This window comes from Rattus norvegicus, chromosome 15 (assembly GCF_036323735.1).
Source record: "Rattus norvegicus strain BN/NHsdMcwi chromosome 15, GRCr8, whole genome shotgun sequence".
Lineage (NCBI taxonomy): Eukaryota > Metazoa > Chordata > Mammalia > Rodentia > Muridae > Rattus > Rattus norvegicus.
In genome coordinates, this window is record NC_086033.1 from 9,518,572 (window position 1) to 9,540,462 (window position 21,891).

At 43.8% G+C, this 21,891-nt stretch overlaps 1 protein-coding gene and 1 pseudogene across 4 annotated transcripts in view; one reads left to right on the forward strand and one right to left on the reverse strand.

Moving 5' to 3' along the window:
• The window catches only part of Ube2e2 (ubiquitin-conjugating enzyme E2E 2), a 277,665-nt gene that overhangs the window by 107,505 nt on the left and 148,269 nt on the right, over nt 1-21,891 (forward strand). The gene's annotated exons all lie outside the window — the stretch shown is intronic.
• Nucleotides 1-21,891, reverse strand: part of LOC103693837 (aurora kinase A pseudogene) — a 98,274-nt pseudogene that overhangs the window by 67,467 nt on the left and 8,916 nt on the right.

Here is a 21,891-nt window from a genome sequence, read left to right on the forward strand (position 1 = left end):
TGGAGGTTCCTCAGAAAATTGGACCTAGTGCTACCTGAGGACTCAGCTATACCACTCCTGGGCATATACCCAAAAGATACCCCAACATATAAGAAGGACACATGCTCCACTATGTTCATATCAGCCTTATTTATAATAGCCAGAAGCTGGAAAGAACCCAGATGCCCTTCAACAGAGGAATGGATACAGAAATGTGGTACATCTACACAATGGAGTATTACTCAGCTATGAAAAACAAAGACTTAAATGGATGGAACTAGAAAATAGCATCCTGAGTGAGCTAACCCAGTCACTAAAGAACACACATGATATGTACTCACTGATAAGTGGCTATTAGCCAAAAGCTCAGAATACACAGATACAATCCACAGACCACATGAAACTTAAGAAGGAAGACCAAAATGTGGATGCTTCAGTTCTTCTTAGAAGAGGGGACAAAGTTCTCACAGGAGGAAATACAGGGACAAAGAGTGGAGCAGAGTGAAGGAAAGGCCATCCAGAGACTGCCCCACTGGGGATCCCATATGCAGCCACAAACCCAGTCACTATTGCTGATGCCAAAAAGTGCTTGCTGACAGGAGCCTGAAATGGATGTCTCCTGAGAGGCTCTGCCAGAGCCTTACTGATACAGATGAGGACACTTGCAGCTAACCATCAGACTGAGCACGGGGATCCCAATGGAGGAGTTAGAGAAAGGACTGAAGAAGCTGAAGGGGTTTGCAACCCCATAGGAAGAACAACAATATCAACCAGCTAGCCACCCCAAAGCTCCCAGGGACTAACATTAACCAAATAGTATACATGGAGGGACCCATGGCTTCAGCCACATATATAGCAAGAGAATGGCATTGTCTGTCATCAGTAGGAGAAGTCCTTCATCCTGTGAAGGCTTGTTTCCTCAGTGTAGGGGAATGCCAGGGTGTTGAGGTGGGAGTGGGAGCATCCTCATAGAAGCAGGGAGAGGGGGAAACTGGGAAGGGGCATAACATTTGAAATGTAAATACATAAACTATCCAATTTAAACAACAACAACAACAACAACAAAACCAGACGGGCCGGAGTGGAAGAATGTTCAGAAGGTGAGAGCCTAGGAGGTTGACATACACACAGCCACCCATAGAAACTAGACAAGGAGTTATCTTTAGTGATTCTCCAGGGATAGATTAGGGACATCTTTGGACATTATTAGAAATGTAAACTCAATAGAATAAGAAGAAATATTGCTCCATCTTGCTAAAGAATTTCAATTAATAAATATAGGAAGAACAATGAACAAAGGGAAATTACTAATAGGAGAATTCCACAGTGATGTTTGTTTCCACAGCAGTGTGCCTACAGACAGGAGAGCTACGTAGTCACTCACACATCTACCCCAGGAGGTCTGTCAGAACCTCCCGCAGATACCTAAAGTTTGGGTAGAAACCCTTATAGGCCATGGCTGATTAATTGGTTTCTTTTATTGAGACAGGGTCTCGACCTGTATTCTGGGCTGACCTTGAGCTCAGAACAGTCTCCTCCCTCAGCCTCTTGAGTCCTGGGATTGTGGGTCTGACTCACCACACCTGGCTTATGCATTTTTCTCACTATCTTACGTAACTGTATTGAAGTTTAGTTTATAGGTTAGGCACAGTTAAGATATTAACAGTGACTAGTAATGACATTCTAACACTGTGTTTAGTAAGTTATCTCGGGGTGTCCTCACCCTTTCTCTTAGGAAAAGGTGGGTGCCACAGTGTCTGTGTGATGACAAGAGGATAACAGGGGCACTGTGACATAGTGACAGCATCACCTGAACAGCAGTGCTGCACCACCACAGGGGAGCTGAACACGGAGGAGCCCAGAAGGCTACTAAGAGCCTACCAGTGAGGAGTGCATGAGGTCGAGGGGCAAGTCATGTCCTGGTGGGATAGAGCACAAAGGCCTGGCCAGTGTGCAACTTCAATGTGTAAGTTGCATAGTAACACACACAGTGACACTCCCAAGTGTCTCAGCGTATGGGAGGCAGAGGCGGGTGGAGCTCTGTGAATATGAGGGCGACCTATCAACCTAGAGTTTCAGCACAGCAAAGGCTACACCTTATCTCAGAAATAATAGAAACAACAACAGCATCCCGGTTGTTTATTATGATAATATTTCAGACTGTGTGGTTGGTGAGGGAAACTGAAACCCTAGGTAAGATGATTCCAAAGGGAGGTACAACCCGGACAGAGGAAGCAGGGATCCCAACCACCTCCTTAGAAAGGCCGTGACCCATGTGGGTGCCATGCACTTTCTGACAGGATGGCCTCAGAAGGATGGCACCCATGGTATTTTTGGCAGACCTGTAGTCCCAGAAAATGGCACATTCAAGGTTCTGAGTCATCTTAAACTGTATCATGCTTATGAAAGTAAGACTGAAGATGACCGATGCCAGCCCAAAGGAGCAGAGAGTTGGCAGCTAAATGCCAGGCAGGGTTCCGGATGTAACCCCAGTCAAGGCATTCATCAGAGCACAAACAGCAGCGGTCCCTGGGGACAGCAGACCGGATTGCTAGCTGTGTGGTGCTGATTGGCCCACTAGGTGAGGAACACAAGGCAATCCTATGCAGAATACTTGTGCTAATCTCTAACTTTTTGAAAGACTATAATCATTTCAGACCTCAAATTTTAAAAGCCCAGAGCCTGTCATTAAACTGGTTTCTTCAGTGTAAGGGACAATGATACAGTGGTGCTGGCTTGGTTCGATTTACCCTCAGTCGTGTGTTAATTTCCAACATTACAATTTTCAGCTTTGATTTTTTTCTCTTGTGTGAGAATATATGCTTCCCCTTCTCTTTATAAACATTTATCTTGTGAATCGAGTGCATTGTTCTTGTTGGCAGCAGCATGTACCTTTAGGATGTATTCTTAAAGTTTAGTAACTGCTCCAAGAATCAGCTTTAAGTTGTCTTAAAAAAGTAAAAGCAGTTAATTTCGCTTCAGTTTATTTTTTTAACTGTTGGGAAAAGCTAGAAACACCGAGTTATTTATAAAAGAGAACAGATGTGAAACAAGTAAAACACTTAATAATATTGTAAATTTCCATTTATTAATCTCATTGTAATGAATGGGTAAGCTGAGCCCTCTTGCCACTGGGCTGGACCACCTCTTTAGCATATGTTGAAGGTGGCGTTTACTTTTCCCACTGGTAATAAAAACAGAGCATGTGTGCACATCGTGCAGAGCCATTCCTCACACCGTCGAAGCGCTTCCTTTCTGTGTGTTTGGAAAGAGTGTTCAAACTGAGATCTGCAGGCTTTCTTTACAGGCATGTTTTATCTGACACACGACGTATTTGTAAGATGGGTTTGGATGAGTGAGGAAAACATTTTGCATCTCCTGCTTACCATATCCTTTCCCTTTTTGTCATGTGATTGCAACTGCTGGACAGGCTTTTGAAAAATATGAAGAATGAAAAGCTGATGATTATAGATATAATTATAGGTTGCTATTGTGAACTGCAGGGTCACATGTAATCCTCAAGAGAACATGTATTTACCTACTCTCAAATACATGCTTGAAGATCTTGGCTACATTTCAAAGAAACCCATGAAAAGTGGTTTCTCTTTCTTTTTTCCTTTCTTTCTTTTTGGACAGAAAAATGTATGAGCAATGGCAGAAACTGTAAAAATAAATAAATAAAAATAAATAAGGTCTCTAACTCTGGGAACACTTCTTGACCAGCCCTGAAAATACATTTTTGTAAGTACCTGTATGTATGTAAGTCAAACCTGGGAAGCTAGAAGGCTGGGAGCAGTGTGTGTGTCCGTAAACCTTGCTAATGGCTCAGAAACGACACTGAAGCCCTGTGTTAGGGATCATCTTCAGAACAGACACAAATGATTTCTCTCCATCTGTGCACCCAACACCTTCCCCCACCCCAGGACTTCCTTGTGCTTCCTTTGCTGAGTCCTGTTCCCCCAACCTCAACCCTGGAGAACAGGAACAAGGAGGGATCAGCTCTCCAGGGAGAAGGTTTCTTCCTGGGGCCTTCTCACTCTCTGGTTGATTGGGTAGGATTATCATCATCCAGAAAATGATGAGGGCTGCTTTTGAAATGATACTGTAATTCCAGGAAGCTCTTCATTGGAGACTGAGACGTAAGGACAGAAGTTGCCAATAGCCTAAAACAGGACGTCAGCCCTGGACCAGATTGCTGCTGATGTCATCTCAGTAGTGGTAGGGTTGGTGGATCTGTGAACTGTGGATCACTACATACTGGAAACTGTTTTAAGCGATCACTACCTATTAGTTTCTTTAATCTTTGCAGTCCTAGTTACTAACCCCATCCACTTTTCTGAATGAGGAAAGGGTATTGTTTGTGGGGAGGAAAGATTACAGAAACAGTTTAGGCCTGTAGCTGTGAGGCACTTGGTTTTAAACTTGCACTCTGTTTTGGCACCAAAGAGAGGATGGGAAGAGCTCTCCCTGAGGGAAGTATTCTTGTACGGCTTTATAAACATTTCACTTTAATCTTTGTTGATTTTATGAGCTAGCCTGTGTCATAGATTAAACTTGAACTCAGTAAGTCATGCCTTCCTTCAGAGAACGCATGTGGATTTTGTAGTGCAACTGTGTATTAATTAGTGTTGTTATGCATTTGCATGTGTATTTTTAAGTTTCTAATGGTGCACCTGAGAGCTAGAGTACACACATTTTCAAATGGGAAATAACAAGGAATCTATGTTGATGTTAGATTGGCTTGAATTGATAAAATAGATTTTCTAGAAATGAAAGAAAATGTCCTTTAACAAGTCCCAAGCCTGTGAAAAGAATTTTCCATCATTTTCTCCATGTTAGAACTCTAAACAAAATACATCAGCCTTCCTCTTCCACACAAACATTGTACAGACATGTATTTCCTCTGGAGAGCTGGCCTCTTGTTGCTGTTAACCATGTTGGATTACTGGGGCTTATGGTGTTGGTAGCAGCATGACATGGAATATTATTAAAAAGTTATCGTTTCCAGGGTCTAGCCTGCTGAGTCTGTATTATCCTCCTCTCAGTATACCCTCCCCAACCTGATAGATCTAGCCTGGATCCCATATCCAGTACACTGGCCTCGCCTGTCCATCTCTTGTCTACTCTGCAATCAACTTCTAATACTAAGCCAGAGCCCACCCTGTAAGCCCTAACCATGGCGCATCCAGCCTTTCCCCTCGCCAGATCTATCCTACGCCCCAACCTTGAACCAGGACGCACGTTCTGCATGCAGCTCCCCTTGCCCACCTGACTCTCCATCCCACCCAAGTCATTTCACACCTCTACCCACAACTTGCCCTTTTTTATTAGGAAGGGATGAAGATAAATATAAAAGGGGAGAGAATGGCAAAAGACCAGTAAGGATTTTTTTTTTTCGGAGCTGGGGACCGAACCCAGGGCCTTGCTCTTGCTAGGCAAGTGCTCTACCACTGAGCTAATAAATCCCCAACCCAGTAAGGATGTCTTAATGTACCATTAATTATCTACCTAAAATAAGCCGTGTGTGTGTGTAAGTTTGTATATAATTGTATACATATGGTTTAAATAAGATTACACCTAACATTAATAACATTAAATAACAGTAACACCTAACAATGTTCCCAGGACCATGTATCAAAGCTTAGAACACCAGGCGTGAGAAGTCGTCCTTTGCGTTGTTGGTCAGGGCTGTACAAGAGACCCCACAACAACACAGGCTGTTGCTAAGCCCTTGGTTGTCACACAGAGGTGGAAGTAAGTCCACACTGCTGAAGACATCCGCACTTCAGACCCAGGGCTCAGAGGCCCCTGAGCTGCCTCCTCCCTGAAGACCAGCTTTCCATGGTACCAGAAGGTGCCATTCAGGCGTCCAAAGGAGAGGCAACCAACCGTCGTCTGTCCTGCTATAACAGCATGAAACACAAGCAGCACAGCAGGATGGATCTGGGGAGCAGCAGTGGCGCACATACCTTGGCCATGACCAGACTAATTGGATTTCAAACCTGCTCAACATGAGGAAACTCGTACTGGAAACCTAGCCAGGGGTAGTGAAGTCATGAATCTTGGAAGAAAACCCATGGCCACCACTTTACTAAGCCAGCATATTCTCTAACTTTATCTAAACATTTGTCCTTTTGCCCACAGGTAAGTAGTCCTTACCCCTCATCAAGGAAACTTCCTGTGCAATAGCAGAGACCATTGCAAATGACCACAATCAGTTAAAATGCATAGTTGTGGAACCGAGTCCCAAAGAATACACTTAGAAACCATGCCTGCACATAAGGCTCAGGGTTCGTTCTGAAAGAGAGGGCAGAGAGAAGGAGAGGATCAGCAGTTTGGTGTTCGGAGGTTTTGTCTCCTGTGTCACTGACATGGCTTCAGCATGAGCTGAAGGAGAACAACAGGTTTGCTAATGTGCAGAAGGGAAAGCCCAGGAGGCTCAACCCTTCACAAAGAACCACAGGCAGCTGAGGCTGAGAGCTGAGGAAATAGTGTCCCGTGTGGAAGGGCATGCCAACTGGTAGTTCCAATACCAAAGTATCAAGTCAGAAAACATACATACAAATAGTACTACACAGCCTGAGCAGGTCGTAGTGATGTACTTAGGAATATGTATGTATATACGTATGTCAACCATTAATGAAAAAAGAGCCCCAGAACTTGAGAGCAAGCAAGGAAGGGTATTTGGAGGGTTAGAAGAGTTTGGAGAGAAGAAAGGGGGAGGTGAATTATATCATTATAATATCAAAAAATAATTTTAAGAATGAGAACAGTTAATAAATTTACAATATGTAAAAATAATACTTTTAGGTTTTCAAGAAAAAAACATTCCCATTTTTATTTGTACCTTGCCTATAAGTTGAAAAGATGAATTTTTATTATATTAGTATATGTAAAGACTATACTCATTATGTCCATTAGTAAATATTATATAAAAATTTCTAAAACAAACATTCTGTTTTCAATGTTATATTTCTATAATGATATTATATCTAAAAATGTGTGAACTTAGTGCATTCTTCATTAAAGCTTCAGTGTCAGAAAAAATGGTTAGCCCTAGTTTACCTGGTTTTATGCTAGAGTATTATGTATCATTGAATAAGTAATATGATATTTATATAGAAATTATATTTCTTAATTTAAAATATGTCTTATGATATGCAGAGGTATTGATGGTCATGAAACATTAAATGACAGAGGAATATACAGATGGCACCATTAAGCTGGGAAAACCAAGACTCGGGACAGAAAACAGTACATTTTGTTTTTTTGAAGTTTCTGAAGTGAACATGTACCTTACTTTTAAAGTAAATTCAAGTCTGACACAAAAAGTACACAGTCCTGGGAAAACAGTCGGTTCCTACTGAGTCGAACACATTGGCGCTCACTCTGAACAGAAGGGAGGTAGCCCCTTCTCCAGGCCCCTGTGTGTTCTGCAGCGTGAGTGGCACTCGGGATCGAGCCCACCAATGACCTTCCCTCCTCTGGGACTGTAGCACAGCAGGAACAGTATGCTGAGTTCCTTCTGCCCCACATTGTTCGTGAGGTCTGCGCACGCTGTATGTTGCTGTGTACAGTTCATTCTTTTGCTATGTAGTAATTATGAACACATGGTCACTCATTCACTTGATTGTGTGTGAACACTTGGGTAGATTCCAGTTCGGACTAAAATTTACAGCTTCCTTATTTTAAAAACAAGGTCTTGGTGCTGGAGTGATGGCTCGGCAGTTAAGCGCACTGGCTGCCCAATTCCTAACACAGGCTGCTCTTCTAGAGGACTGGGGTTCAATTCTCAGCGCCCACAGGACAGCTCACAACCGTCTGTAACTCTAATTACAGGGCACCATCTGATGTCCTCTTCTGGCCTCTGTGCACCAGGGACTAGCGTGCACAAGCATGTGAGCACACACGAACGTGCACACACACATACACACACACACACACACACACACACACACACACAAAATTCAAATAAAAAATGCTTAAGAAGTAGGTAAGTTTATGCACAGCTGCGTCTCTTAATCCCTGAGCCTCACGGCTGATAAGTATCTTCATGGCCGCGCCTGACATCTGCAGATGCTGCCCAGTTCTCTCCATAGGCTCCTCTTCTAATGTCCCACCTAACTCTCCTCGCCAGGTTCTGCCTCACCCTGTAACCTTGCCACTTTGGCTCCATCCGCATTTATGAAACTGCTGCAGCTCTAGGCCCAGCCGTACTGACTGCAGGCTTCTGATACTTCTCTTCCTTGGTGTCCTATTTTCTGGTAAAACCTTCAGGGTTAGGACTAACGGCTGCTGAAGATATTTTTCTTCTGGCAAACAAACTTTCCTTGACATAGAAGTTCCTATGACCTAAACCAGATTGTGGTCACCACCCCCTTCAGACCCCAGCCTCTTGAAGAGCTTCCAGGGACCTATGCAGAAGCCACAGAGTGACAACTCCTGTGCACTATAACAAGCAAACAAACCAGTGCTCCTGTAAACTAGCTGCAGAGCCTCACAGTCGCCATAGTTGGTCATCGGTGGATTTGGGGCAGATTTTTATGGAGTAGACTAATGCCTCAGAACTTTTAAAATATTCAGTGTAATTGCTTCTGCCTGGCAGCTGCCTTCACCTCTGCTGTCCATCCATCCATTCTTGTCATTTCTTCCTTAAGAAGAAGATGTTCTTTCCTTAAAGAAGTCAGTGGGTGGGCTGGGGATTTAGCTCAGTGGTAGAGCGCTTACCTAGGAAGCGCAAGGCCCTGGGTTCGGTCCCCAGCTCCAAAAATAAGAACCAAAAAAAAAAAAAAAAAAAAAAAAAGAAGTCAGTGGGTGGTGAGGGCAGTAAATTCAAGTGTGGGTGGCAGTGAGACAGCAGGGGAGGTAAGTGATGCAGCCTGGTTATGGGGCAGTGGTCCCTGAGAGGAAGCCTGGTCCTTGCTAGAGGCTTTGAGCTCCAGAGACCCTGCAGGGATGACAGGAGCTTCGCCTGCTCCCGGGCACCAGGTCCCTGTCACTAGCCACAGCACTCCATAGATTTGTGGCCATCCTGTAAGTGCAACGCCCAAAGCCCATCCACATGAAGATGAGGAAAAGGATGTGACCTCTGGTCTGGAGGCTCAAGACAGAGGTCACCATTCTAAGGAGACACCTAGAGGCCTGGAAGGCTTGGCCAATAAAATTTCCTTCCCAGACACTCCTCCCTACAGAAGGTATTTAATCTCAGGCTCACCCGACAAGTGGGGCATGGTTTACTCATCCACTTTCCACCACGGCAGTAAACGATTCAGAACCATGCACTGCCGCTTCACTGGGATCCACCGAGAGGAGCCATGGAGGATTTTACCTGTGGGACACAGCAGCCTAATCTCCCATAGGGGCCTCTCTGCACCCCTAGCCACAACTGTCACCAAGCTCACACTGCCTGCCAAGCCAAGGACTATCCAGGGACCAGCCAGAGCGCCCCCCTTCCCCTCCCCCTCCCCTCCCCCCTCCCTGGCCCCGGGCCACATCCAGCCCAAGGGCCTGGATCCCACCCTCCGCTCTTCCGTGACTTTCAGCAGTGCCTGGGTGTTCACGAGCCTGGGATACCACAGCCCCAGCCCCTTCACAGCTCAGGGTCCCCAAGCAGGCTCCCGCTGTCCCAAGCCTCACACTATGCTTCCCCCACTCTGGGAGCAGTGTCCTGGGACTTCCCTATAGACCCACACCCTTCCTGTGACAGCGTGGGGTAAGAGCAGTCAAACTTCCCAAGTCCTGTCTCCTCAGGCGGCAGCAGCCATGCCCTTTGGTGGAGCAGAGGGGGACCCACAGCCCTATGTCCGGTGACTGCCCATAGGTCCTGTCCTGGGATGCTAAGCAGGTCACCCAGATGTTAGTCCAGTGTGTTTGCAATGCCTCTCTCAGAGCTGTCATCTGTCATATCAAAGGCCGTGGGTGCCTCACATCTCTCCTCAGCCTTTCAAACTCAGCACCCTAGTCAGTCACTCGGGCCATATTTCTCTCCACTGCTGAGCTAATTCTGCCTCCATTCCCCGAACTTGTGAGTCCTTCCCACCCAGAGTTTTTATGAAACCCTGGGTGTAAAGGCTTGTGACTTATGCATGGCAATCAAACTGTCCCGATAAGAAGCCGAACAAAATTTCTCTTAAAACAGCTCTAAAATTTGACCATTACATAAGGAAGCAAACTCGTGTACTGATGTGGAACATATGTTCACTTATTTTTTACATAAAGAGTTAAAGCTTGGCTGAAAATTTGCAGTGGCAGAGCGCAGAGAACATCTTCAGTATTTTTCAGTGTTTGGTCCATGTTTTGATTTTATAATTGTCAATGCTGATAATCGTGATTCACATAAATACATTATACAAAATGTCAGAAGTGGTTTAGTGTTATTTCAGAAATTACTGGAATGTAATCCTAATGACATTCTATCCTAACCCCAGGCAATTTTAAAATTTATTCAGCCTTCTTTTTTTCCCTTAGTGAAAATCAAGTCAGAAACTCAAACAGTAATCCTTAAAGTCAAATATTCTAATGTAATCTAATGCAAAGATATACTAATTTTCTACTAAGGAATAATGGTAGGAGACTATTAGAAGTCTCTGTCTTCCATAAATACCATTGTGTTTCTATAGCAGGAAGCTCTTATGCTCCCGACTCAGGGTATTTTAGGCAGCGTTAGTTGGTGGGGTGAGTAGCAGCACGCACATGGCCATGTTATGTGTCCGGAACCCACGTGGGAGCAGGCAACACCACATGGGCCGGGACTGTTGGAATCATTCTTACTGGTTTGACTGTGCTTTACTTTTAGCCATGGTATCTCCAGACCTTTGCTGTTGCCACATTCTTTGCAACCCACCCCCAGCCCTGCATTCGGAGCTGTGGCCCATGTGGGGTTTAGGAGCCGGCGCGTAAGCTGGAACGTAGCTCTGTTGGCAGAGTGCTTGCCTCCCTTGTACCCAGCCCTCAGTCCCATCCCTGGAGCTGCGTACTGAGGTGTTCGGCTCCATCTCTGGCATCCTAGCCCTTAGGAGTGGGAGGCGAGTTTCAGACAGTTGATTTCAAGGCTAGCCTGGAATAAATAAGTCTGTCTGTCTGTCTCTCTCTCTCTCTTTTGCTCTCGCTCTCTCTCGCTCACTCTCTCATGCGTGCCTAGGAAAAGTAGGTTGTTTGTTTGCTTTATTGTTGTTGTTTTTAAAGAAAATTTGTTGGAGAAGAAACTGTAAGGCACCATTGCTGAGAATTTACTTGTGGACACCCCCAGTGCTCAATGAGGTGACAGGAATCTCGTCTTCAGGTGGTGCTAGCAGAGAAGTCATTTGCCCTGGCTGATTATCCGTCCAGCTGTGCTACTGCACAGGCTCGGCTCTGTCTCCGAATCTGAGGGTCACTGAGAATGGCCCTGACTTTCTAATGACTTTAACTGGCAGACTGTCACAGAGAGGGACAGAGGGAGGGACGGAGGGGAGCACACTCCAGTCCTGAAGCCGAGTCCATCATTCTGGCTTTGGAACTGACACTAAAGTCTAGGAAACACTGACATTTAGGGCAGATTAATGACAGTGTTTTACCGAATTCAGCACTCACAGAACATTTTTTAATGTATCATTTTGTTACCTACTTTTTACTATACGTGGATTAAAAATGACATCACGAAACATTTTTCAGTTTCAAGTGCAGTGATTAACACAGAATCACATTTTGGATACCATGTACCTAAAAACGAGTGTGTGTGCCATGCATAATTACAGATTTAATGGTCAGGGAAGAAAATGGGTGTGGGAAGACAGTCGCTGAAGCTTAAGATTACACACATCAAAACTGGGAGCCACCACATGATGAATTACGTTAAACCCTTAAATTGCCTGTGAGGATTTCCCTGACAGTCATTCTGAGCAGCTGCTGCGCTTTATTGGATTCTGTTCAGTTCTGTACTTAAGGCTGACGAGCCTCAGGCACTCAGGGAAGGGACAGACCTACCCCAGACTTAAGAGGGGAGGAGCTCCGACAGCTGCCCTGGAGGCCTTGTCTCTCTGGAATGCAAACTGCTCTCAGGTCCTGTTTAGGCCTCACTAGTGCTGGGGGCCTTTTCTAACAGTGTCTCTTTTAAAGCTAATAATTAATAGTGAAAGAAAAGCTGCCATTGTGTTTAGTTTCAACAATGGTTAATCTTTACGGAGCATGGACAAATAGAGCTCTTTGTTTGATTAAAATAAAACACTCGCTTAACAATGTGGAAACGTAGCCTGTGTTTCTCGAATGTGTACATTGTGTCACTGTGTCCCAGCTACACTGTGTGATGTGGCGCCTGTCATCTGCTCCTTTGGGTCCAGAGCTTGCTGTCGGTCACTACGGTCACCCCAGCATCTGCAGCCTGCACAGCGGCATTCTCCTTCACATTGAGACGTGGCTCAGTGAAGTACAGAGGGCTGTGTAGAACAATGGGCAGTCCAGGAGTGTAAAGTCTCTCCATGGTTGAGAGTCTTAATGTCTTAGCTCTCAAGTTCCTGTTTATGACAACGTTCTGTGTGTCACCGAAGACTGTGCCATGCAGTGCATACGATAATGTGTTCTTGTTTAAGATCTCTAAACTCGACAGTGTTTCCTCCAACATTATCAGACTTTAAAAATGCACTGATAACCCTAGAAACATATGGGACCTACCTATATTTTCATAATTTTTTAAATTATCATGAACAAACATTGCAAAAATATTTTGTCCATTATTTATTTTTAAAAATTACAAAGGGTGTGTGTTGTGTGTGTCTGTGTCTGTGTCTGTGTCTGTCTGTGTCTGTGTGTGTATGTGTGTGTATGTATGTGTGTCTGTGTCTGTGTGTGTGTGTGTAGTGTGCATGTGTGTGTCTGTGTGTGTGTAGTGTGTGTGTGTCTGTGTGTGTCTGTGTGTCTGTGCACATGTGTATGGATGGATACTCAAGAAGGCCAGGCAAGGGTGCTGGATCCTCTGGAGTTGCCCAACAGAGATACCGGAAACTGAACTCTGGTCCTCTGGAAGGACACTTTGTTCTTAATTGCTGAGCCAGCTTCTAGTTCCTACTTACTATATTTTGACACTTGGTTAATACCTTACCATTCAACCCGCTTTCTATAGGAGAAGACTCAGGAACTTCTGCCCATCAAGGCTAGCCCATGAGTGAGGCATGCTGGCACTAGCCTGTGATCCCAGCACTCAGAAGTCTAGAGCAGGAGGAGCCTACGTTCACAGATAGGCAGGGCTACATAGTAACATCCTATCTGGCACAGAATAGAATAGCAGCCCACAAGACAAAGGCTTGTTACTAGTGGTGCTACCTACAGTGAGGAGGATGCTAAGCCTTTAGGTTGGAGGTTAGGCAGTAGGCCAGGCTTCTTGGTACTAGAAAGGTTTATGAGGTTTTCCAAAGCTAAATGAGACTTTTTAAAAAATGTATTTATTTATATTTTGTGGTTGAATATTTGCCTGCATGCATATGTGTACATCATGAGTATCCTGGTGCCCACAGTGCCAAAAGAAGCGATCAGAACCTAGAATCAGAGTTACAAGCAATTCTGGACTACCATGGTAGTGCTGAAACTGAGTCAGAGTTCCAAAAACAGCAAGTGCTCTTAACCCCTGAGCCATCCCGCCAGTTCCCGGTACAGAGTTTTTACCTCACAGAGAACTTGACAAGTTAGCATGGTCGTGAGAAGTGAATTTTAGGTACAATGCAAAAGTCACTGGCAGCCTCCCGGCCTCTCTGCCACCTAGAGGATTCTCCGAGAGGACAGAGCAATGGCTGAAGCTTCAGCATGGTGTTTAGTTTCTTGGTATGGGCTACAAAAGCCAGCGGCCTGTGAGGATGAATATCTTGGGTGACCACCTTCTGTCTTGGTAGTTAGATGCTCTGGTTTCATGCATCGTGAAACTGCAAAGATGAGGACAGGCTCTCACACTCCAGTTCAGTGCTCTGACAGAGCACAGAGTTCAGTCCTCTGACCTGGCCCAGATGTAGTTGAGCAGAAATAGTCACCTGGTCTCACTTATTGCAAGGGATGAGGATGTGTAGTTCATGCATACAGCAGGCAGAACAGAGAACCCACACGAGTAGTCAGAGTCTCAACACCCATTGTGGAGCAGAGGCAAATCACCTCTGAGAAGAGAGAAGCTGTTGGCTGCCCTGGGTGTCCCTTTCCTGCCCTGTCCAATCTGATCACTCTTCTAATTTTAAAAAGGGCTAGTTCCCATTGTGAGAGTTGAGAGGGTGTCAAGCCCTCAGTTGTATATTTATGAGTGTGTAACTATGTGTAAATGTAACATAAGAGAGATGATAAGAACACCATATGAAATGTTTAAGTTAGTGGTTCTCAGCCTGTGTGTTGAGGTACCTTTAGGGGTTGAATATCCCTTTCACAGGGGTGACCTAAGACCATCAGAAAACACAGATATATACATTATGGTTCATAACAGTAGCAAAATTACAGTTATAAAGTAGCAACAAAAATAGGCTGAAGGTCACCACGACATGAGGATCTCTACTAAAGGTTCACAGCATTAAGAGGGTTAAGAACCAGTAGTTTAAGAAGTCAAGTCATTGGTACCTAGTAAATGTTGTGTTAGGCAGATGAAGGGTTTTAAAGGGACTCTGTTGCCTTAGTTATGTGGTGGAGCTACATTTCAGAGGCTTGAGGCATTCATTGTATCTCTGCAGATCTCTCAGCCAGCAGCTACTATTTCATAAAATAAATATCAACTAGTGAGATCATCAAAGAAATAGAGGAAGTAAGTGTGGGAGGTCTGACCTTGACCCTGCTGACTCCGTGATCCGAGAACACACAAGAGTCTTACCTGCAGCTCCCCTGACTCTGAGCTGTGACCACACAACTGACATAGGTACAAATTGGTCCTTTGAAACATATCCTTAAAGACAAAGCAATCCATGTAGAAGGAAAGAAGAAAACTCATGTCAGAACCACTTGAAAAGAACATGTCTTCCAGGTAGCCTCTGTGGCTCTGTCAGAGCTTCTGGTTTTGTTTTGTTTAGTTTCTGTCATTGTTTGTTTGTTTTTTATGACAGACAAGCCTGTTTAAATGTCCCTATAAAGTATGAGCTTGCTCAAAGCCAAAACAAAATATTGTAAAATAAATACATAAAACCAGTTTTGCTTGTGATATTTCCAAAGCCAGTGTTGCTTGAGGATTCATTTAAGCCCTGCTAATAAAATACTCTAAAATAGTGAGCAACAGGTTCTGTGTAACAAACCTCTTTTAAAAGAAGAAAACATGAAAACTTTTTAATAACACTATCAAAAATTCTGGGGGTGGGGGAATACCCTGAAGGAACAGTTGTGACTTTGGGGGTTTAGAAAATACCTGTCAGGATGAAATTACATGTCTGAAGACAGTCGTAGTTTCTAGTTTGCTTGCGTCCATCTCTTCTTTTGTTATTTCACAAGGGAACTGAATTCGTTTTGTTTAACAGAAGCAGAACGGCACTTCTTAGTTTCAGGTCACCATGCAGCAGACCACCCTGGCTGAGCACTGCCTGCATCAGAACCCATTCCTTACGTGTGTACGGCTGCTCATTTAACCTTATAACCCTGTGGTAATTGAGACTCACAGATATTCCGTAAAATATTAAGTGCATGTCTAAGAAAATGTCCAAGGTGCATAGTGAACGGTGGAAGCAAGGCCGGGTCGCCAGTGTGTTCTCTTTGCTCCCTGTGCTCTGGCATCCTGAGGTTGCGGGTAGAGATCACAGCAGAAGTGATGGAGACGGTCGCTGTGTGCTCCTAGCCTCTCATCCTAGTCTCCCATGCAGACAGATGGATCGCAGACAGACAGATGGATATTGTGTCTCATGCTCCTTTAGGACCATGCTGCAGGACTGCTGGGGTTGCTGAGGAATGGCAGACACTGGTCCTGCCAGCCTCAGTGCTACCATCTGCTTTTGAAACCTGCTTCAGGCGGGTTTTGAGACGATCGGGTGGTCAGATAGGTGAGGTTTACATCACGCTGCCCTGAGTCTTGGATCCTCGGGTAGTAACCCATCAGGGGGTACTGGCGTCAGCAATTCTTCCAACCTAAACACCATCTTCTGGATCTTCTTGTTCTAATTAAATGAACAGTGATGTCAGAACAACTTCTCACAGCCACCCTAACTGGCATTAGCCCACTGGGAGCTGCTTTGAGGCTAGCATATTTAAAATAGACCTTGACCCATAACATAAACCTTTCTGTTAAAAGTCTGCGTTAAGAGGAAAGACTTTGTTTTGTCTTTTACTGAACATTTCTAATTGTATTTTTTTTTATCTCCATGTAATTCTTAGATGAGTAGTCAAATGATTTTGACTTTATATAAAATTAATGATTAGGGGCTAGCAAGATTGCTCAGTGAGTAAAGGGTCATACTGCCAAACCTGATGACTTACATTCAATTCCCATGGCCCATATGATTAAAGGAGAGAAATGACTCCCACAAATTGTCCTCTGACCTACACATGAACTCTGGCATGTACACACACACACACACACACACACACACACACACACACACACACACATACACACACACCTCAATAAGTAATTTTATTAGTTAGAAATTACAATTTCATCTTCAAAACATAACAAAAATTAATGAAGAATTTTGTTACTTAAAAATTATACTTTGAAAAGACACTTTGGAAATTTGAACTTCCAATGTAGAGGCGGAGACAAGGAAAATGGACATAAGATGAACTAGGTTTCTAAACTCTGAGAAAAGGAACAAGCCTGTCACCGCAGGCATGCAAGGGTGTTCTTGCTCTGAACTGCTGCATGGTGCCCGCCCCTCACTTGCCTCGCCTCTTACCAACCTTCCAGGGCTGCCCTTGGGGCTCTGCTCAGCCGGCTCCCGGGCAGCCTTTGAGTGCTCCTGCAGGTCAGAAGACACATCCAGCAGAGCAGCCCTCAGGAGATGGGTTCCTGGGAAGGCAACCGAAGCATCCAAGCATGCCAAGGAGTCCTGACTCAGCGAGCCAGTTCTTAGTGTTTCAAATGAGGGTCTGAAGCCATTCCTCGAAGTTTGCATGCTTTTGTACTGTGTGGTAACAATAAGAAGTTAGTGTTACAATTGCTACATTTTTCAAATATATGTGGGAAGTGGAGCAGTGGGGTTGGGTATGGGAAAGTAATGAGGTGAATAGAAACAAGATAACCTGATAGAAATGAAGAGAAAATGCATGATTACAATGAACCCATCATGCTATAGTCTAACATACAGTATTTAAGAAGAAAAATAATTCTCTGTCCTCAATCATGTTACAGTCATAAAAAGAAACAAGGGTCCCATACCACGTTTTTGTTTGGTCTTATTTTTTATATTAGGACTTACTATGAGGTCCTGACTGGGTGAGAACTTCCTGTATAGACCAGGCTGGCCTCTAACTCAGAGATCTACATGCCTCTGCCTCCCAGGTGCTAGGCTTAAAGGTGTGCACCACCATGTGTGACCATGATACTACGTCTTAAGGACCATGCTAAAAATGCTACCAGGAGCATAGAAGACAGAACAACCTCGAGAGGATGTAGAATGCTGATCAGGCTCAACTTTCTAAACATACATACATACATACATACATACATACATACATACATACATACATACATACACATATATATATATACACACACACATATATGTATATATGTATATATATTTGTACAATATGTATATGTATGTATGTGTGTATATATATGTATATATATATATGACCACCAGTTTGAGATTTCAGCTTGTTGATACTATTTATTCTTTATATGACCAAAGAACTTTTATATTAAGTTATATATTTGAATGTAAGTTTTGTTTAAATATTTCAACAGTTTTATACAGGCTTAATCTTATATAATGTCTGAGAATAATTCCATGAAAAAGTATCTTGAAGTAGTACTTAAAACTGTGTCCAGCCATTCAGAGCATAATGGGTTTTTTCTTTTTTTTTTTTTTGAATTTTTCATTTTATTTGATTTTTTAAATTTATGTATCAAATGTTATCCCCTTTCCCAGTTTCCTCTCCAGAAACCCGCTATCCCATCCCCCCTCCCCGTGCTTCTATAAGGGTGTTCCCCTACCCACCAACTCCCTCCCACCTGCCCACCCTGACACTGGGGCATTGAGCTTTGACAGGACCAAGGATCTCTCCTCCCATTGATGCCCTACAGGGCCATCCTCTGCTGCATATGTGGCTGGAGCCATACGTCCATCCCTGTGTACTCTTGAGATGGAGCTTAGTCCCTGAGAACTCTGGAGGGTCTGGTTAGTTGATAATGTTGTTCTAATGGGGTTGCAAACCCCTGCAGCTCCTTCAGTCCTTTCTCTAACTCTGTTGTGGACCCTGTTCTCAGGTCAATGGTTGGCTGCCAGTATCCACCTCTGTATTTGTCAGGCTCTGACAGAGCTTCTCATGAGACAGATATATTAGGCTCCTATACAGCATGCACTTCTTGGCATCCGCAATATTATCTGTTTTTGCTGGTTGTATATGCAATGGATCCCCAGGTGGGGGCAGTCTCTGGATGGCCTTTGCTTCAGTCTCTGCTTCACATTTTGTCTCCATATTTCCTCCTGTAAGTATTTTGCTCCCCCTTCTAAGAAGGACCGAAACATCCACATTTTGGTCTTCTTTCTTGAACTTCAAGTGGTCTGTGAATTATATCTTGGGTATTCCAAGCTTTTAAGCTAATATCTACTTACCAGTGAGTGCATACCATGTGTGTTCTTTTGTGACTAGGTTACCTCACTCAGGATGATAGTTTCCAGTTCCATCCATTTGCCTAAGAGTTTCATGAAGTCATTGTTTTTGATAGCTGAGTAGTATTCCACTGTGTAGATGTACCACATTTTCTGTGTCCATTCCTCTGTTGAAGGACATCTGGGTTCTTTCCAGCTTCTGGCTATTATAAATAAGGCTGCTATGAACATAGTGGAGCACGTGTCCTTTTATATGTTGGAGCATCTTTTGGGTATATGCCCAGGAGTGGTATAGCTGGGTCCTCAGGTAGCACTATGTCCAATTTTTCTGAGGAACCTCCAGACTGATTTCCAGAGTGGTTCTACCAGTTTGCAATCCCACCAACAATGGAGGAGTGTTCTTCTTTCTCCACATCTTCGCCAGCATCTGCTGTCACCTGTGTTTTTGATCTTAGTCATTCTGACTGGTGTGAGGTAGACTCTCAGAGTTGTTTTGATTTGCATTTCCCTGATGAATACAGATGTTGAACATTTCTTTAGGTGCTTCTCAGTCACTCGATATTTCTTAGTTGAAAATTATTTAGTTATCTCTGTACCCCATTTTTTAATATGATTATTTGGTTCTCTTCAGTTCTAGCTTCTTGAGTTCTTTGTATATATTGGAATATTAGCCCTCTATCAGATGTACAATTGGTAAAGATCTTTCCCCTATCTGTTGGTTGCCCTTTTGTCCTAATGACAGTGTCCTTTGCCTTACAGAAGTTTTGCAATTTTATGAAGTCCCATTTGTCCATTCTTGATCTTAGAGCATAAGCCATTGGTGCTCTGTTCAGGAAATTTTCCCCAGTGCCCATGTGTTCAAGGCTCTTACCCACTTTCTCTTGCATTAGTTTCAGTGTATCTGGTATTATTTGGAAGTCCTTGATCCATTGGACTTGATCTTTGTACAAGGAGATAAGAATGGATCGATTTGCATTCTTCTACATGCTGACCTCCAGTTGAACCAGCACCATTTGTTGAAAATGCTGTCTTTTTTCCACTGGATGGTTTTAGCTCCTTTGTCAAAAATCAAATGACCATAGGTGTGTGGGTTCATTTCTGGGTCTTCAGTTCTGTTCCACTGATCTGTCTGCCTGTCTCTGTACCAATACCATACAGTTTTTATGACTATTGCTCTGTAATACAGCTTGAGGTCAGGGATGGTTGTTGCCCCAGAAGTTCTTTGATTGTTGAGAATAGTTTTCGATATCCTGGGTTTTTTTGTTATTCCAAATGAATTTGCAAATTGCTCTTTCTAACTCTATGAAGAATTGAGTAGGAATTTTGATGGGGATTGCATTGAATCTGTAGATTGCTTTTGGCAAAATGGCCATTTTTACTATATTAATCCTGCCAATCCATGAGCATGGGAAATCTTTCCATCTTCAGAGATCTTCCTCAATTTCTTTCTTCAGAGACTTGAAGCTCTTGTCATACAGATCTTTCCCTTGCTTGGTTAGAGTCACACCAAGATATTTTGTATTATTTGTGACTATTGTGAATGGTGTTAGTTCCCTAATTTCTTTCTCAGCCTGTTTATCCTTTGAGTACTGATTTGAGTTAATTTTATATCCATCCACTTTGCTGAAGTTGTTTATCAGGTTTAGCAGTTCTCTGGTGGAATTTTTGGGATCACTTAAGTATATTATCATATCACCTGCAAATAGTGAGATTTTGACTTCTTCCTTCCAAATTTGTATCCCTTTGACCTGTTTTTATTTTCTAATTGCTCTGGCTAGGACTTCAAGTACTATGTTGAGTAGGTAGGGAGAGAGTGGGCAGCCTTGTTTAGTCCCTGATTTTAGTGGGATTGCTTCAAATTTCTCTCAGTTTGGATTGATGTTGGCTACTGGTTTGCTGGCTATTGCTTTTACTATGTTTAGGTATGGGCCATGAATTCCTGATCTTTCCAAGACTTTTACCATGAAGGGGTAATGAATTTTGTCAAATGCTTTCTCAGTATCTAATGAGATGTTCATGCATTTTTTGTTTACATAGTGGATTACTTTGATGGATTTCTGTATATTGCACCATCCAGGCTAAGAAATTAGTGGTGATTAAGATGAGACCAGCATCACTGAGGTGAAATCTTCGGGGAAATGGTTTTTGAGAGCACAAAGAAGCTATGTTCCAGAGATAGCCAAGGTTATACCTTGTGTGTCACCCAGGTGGTACTAGTTTTGAAGCCATAATAGTATCATGAAGAGCAGCTGAGGCTTGGCACCATGAGAGGCTGGAAGGCCATTGGTGAAGGTGCAGCCTCAGTTTCAGGTGATAGCCCAGGACTGAAGGGGTCATGGAAAGGCTTGGCATCATGAAGGGAGCCTATGTGAGCCTAGTTGTGCAGAAGACTCCAGGGTACTGGAGATGCCAGTACCACGTGATGATCATCAAGCAGAGCAGCAGCAGTGGAGTGAGTCAACCAGAGCCTAGAGCGCTACAGAGGGCAGAGCTGGAAAAGTGACACTAACTCTTTGGAGGAGCCCAGAAGATCATGTGTGGATCCCAGACATTGAAACAAGAAACTGTAACATTGAAGTTGCCTCAGAGACCCCAAGATGTTCGAGATGCCAGAGCTGTGGGCTATCTACTGAGGAAAGCTGCTAACAGGGAGTGGAAATAGCCCAGGAGAAAGAAGTCTGTTGTAGTCAACACAGATGAAACAGGAGCTGGAGATCTGAAGGCTGCTCTGACGTCAGCCATGAGGTAGATGAAACAGGAGCTGGAGATCTGAAGGCTGCTCTGACGTCAGCCATGAGATGAGGAATTTGGAGTTCTACAGCTGGTTTCCTGTCTTGCTTTCGAAATTACAGTTAAGTGATTGGATGGATCTCAGAAGAGACTTTGAACATTGGACTTTTAACATTGCTGAGACTGCTGTAGACTGTGGAGACCTTTGAAGCTGGACTAAATGTATTTTGCATTATGCTATGTGTAGGTACAGCCCCCCATACTCCTGTGTTTGAACAAGCCTATGGGGGCCGTGGAGTGGACTGTGATGGTTTGTGTATACTTGGCCCAGGGAGTGGCACTATTAGGTGTGGCCTTGTTGGAGTAGCTGTGTCATTGTGGGTGTGGGCTCTAATACCCTAGTCCTAGCTGCCTGAAGTAAGTCTTTTCTAGCTGCCTTTGACACAAGAGGTGGAACTCCCACTTCCGGCCCTATGCCCGCGTGGATGCT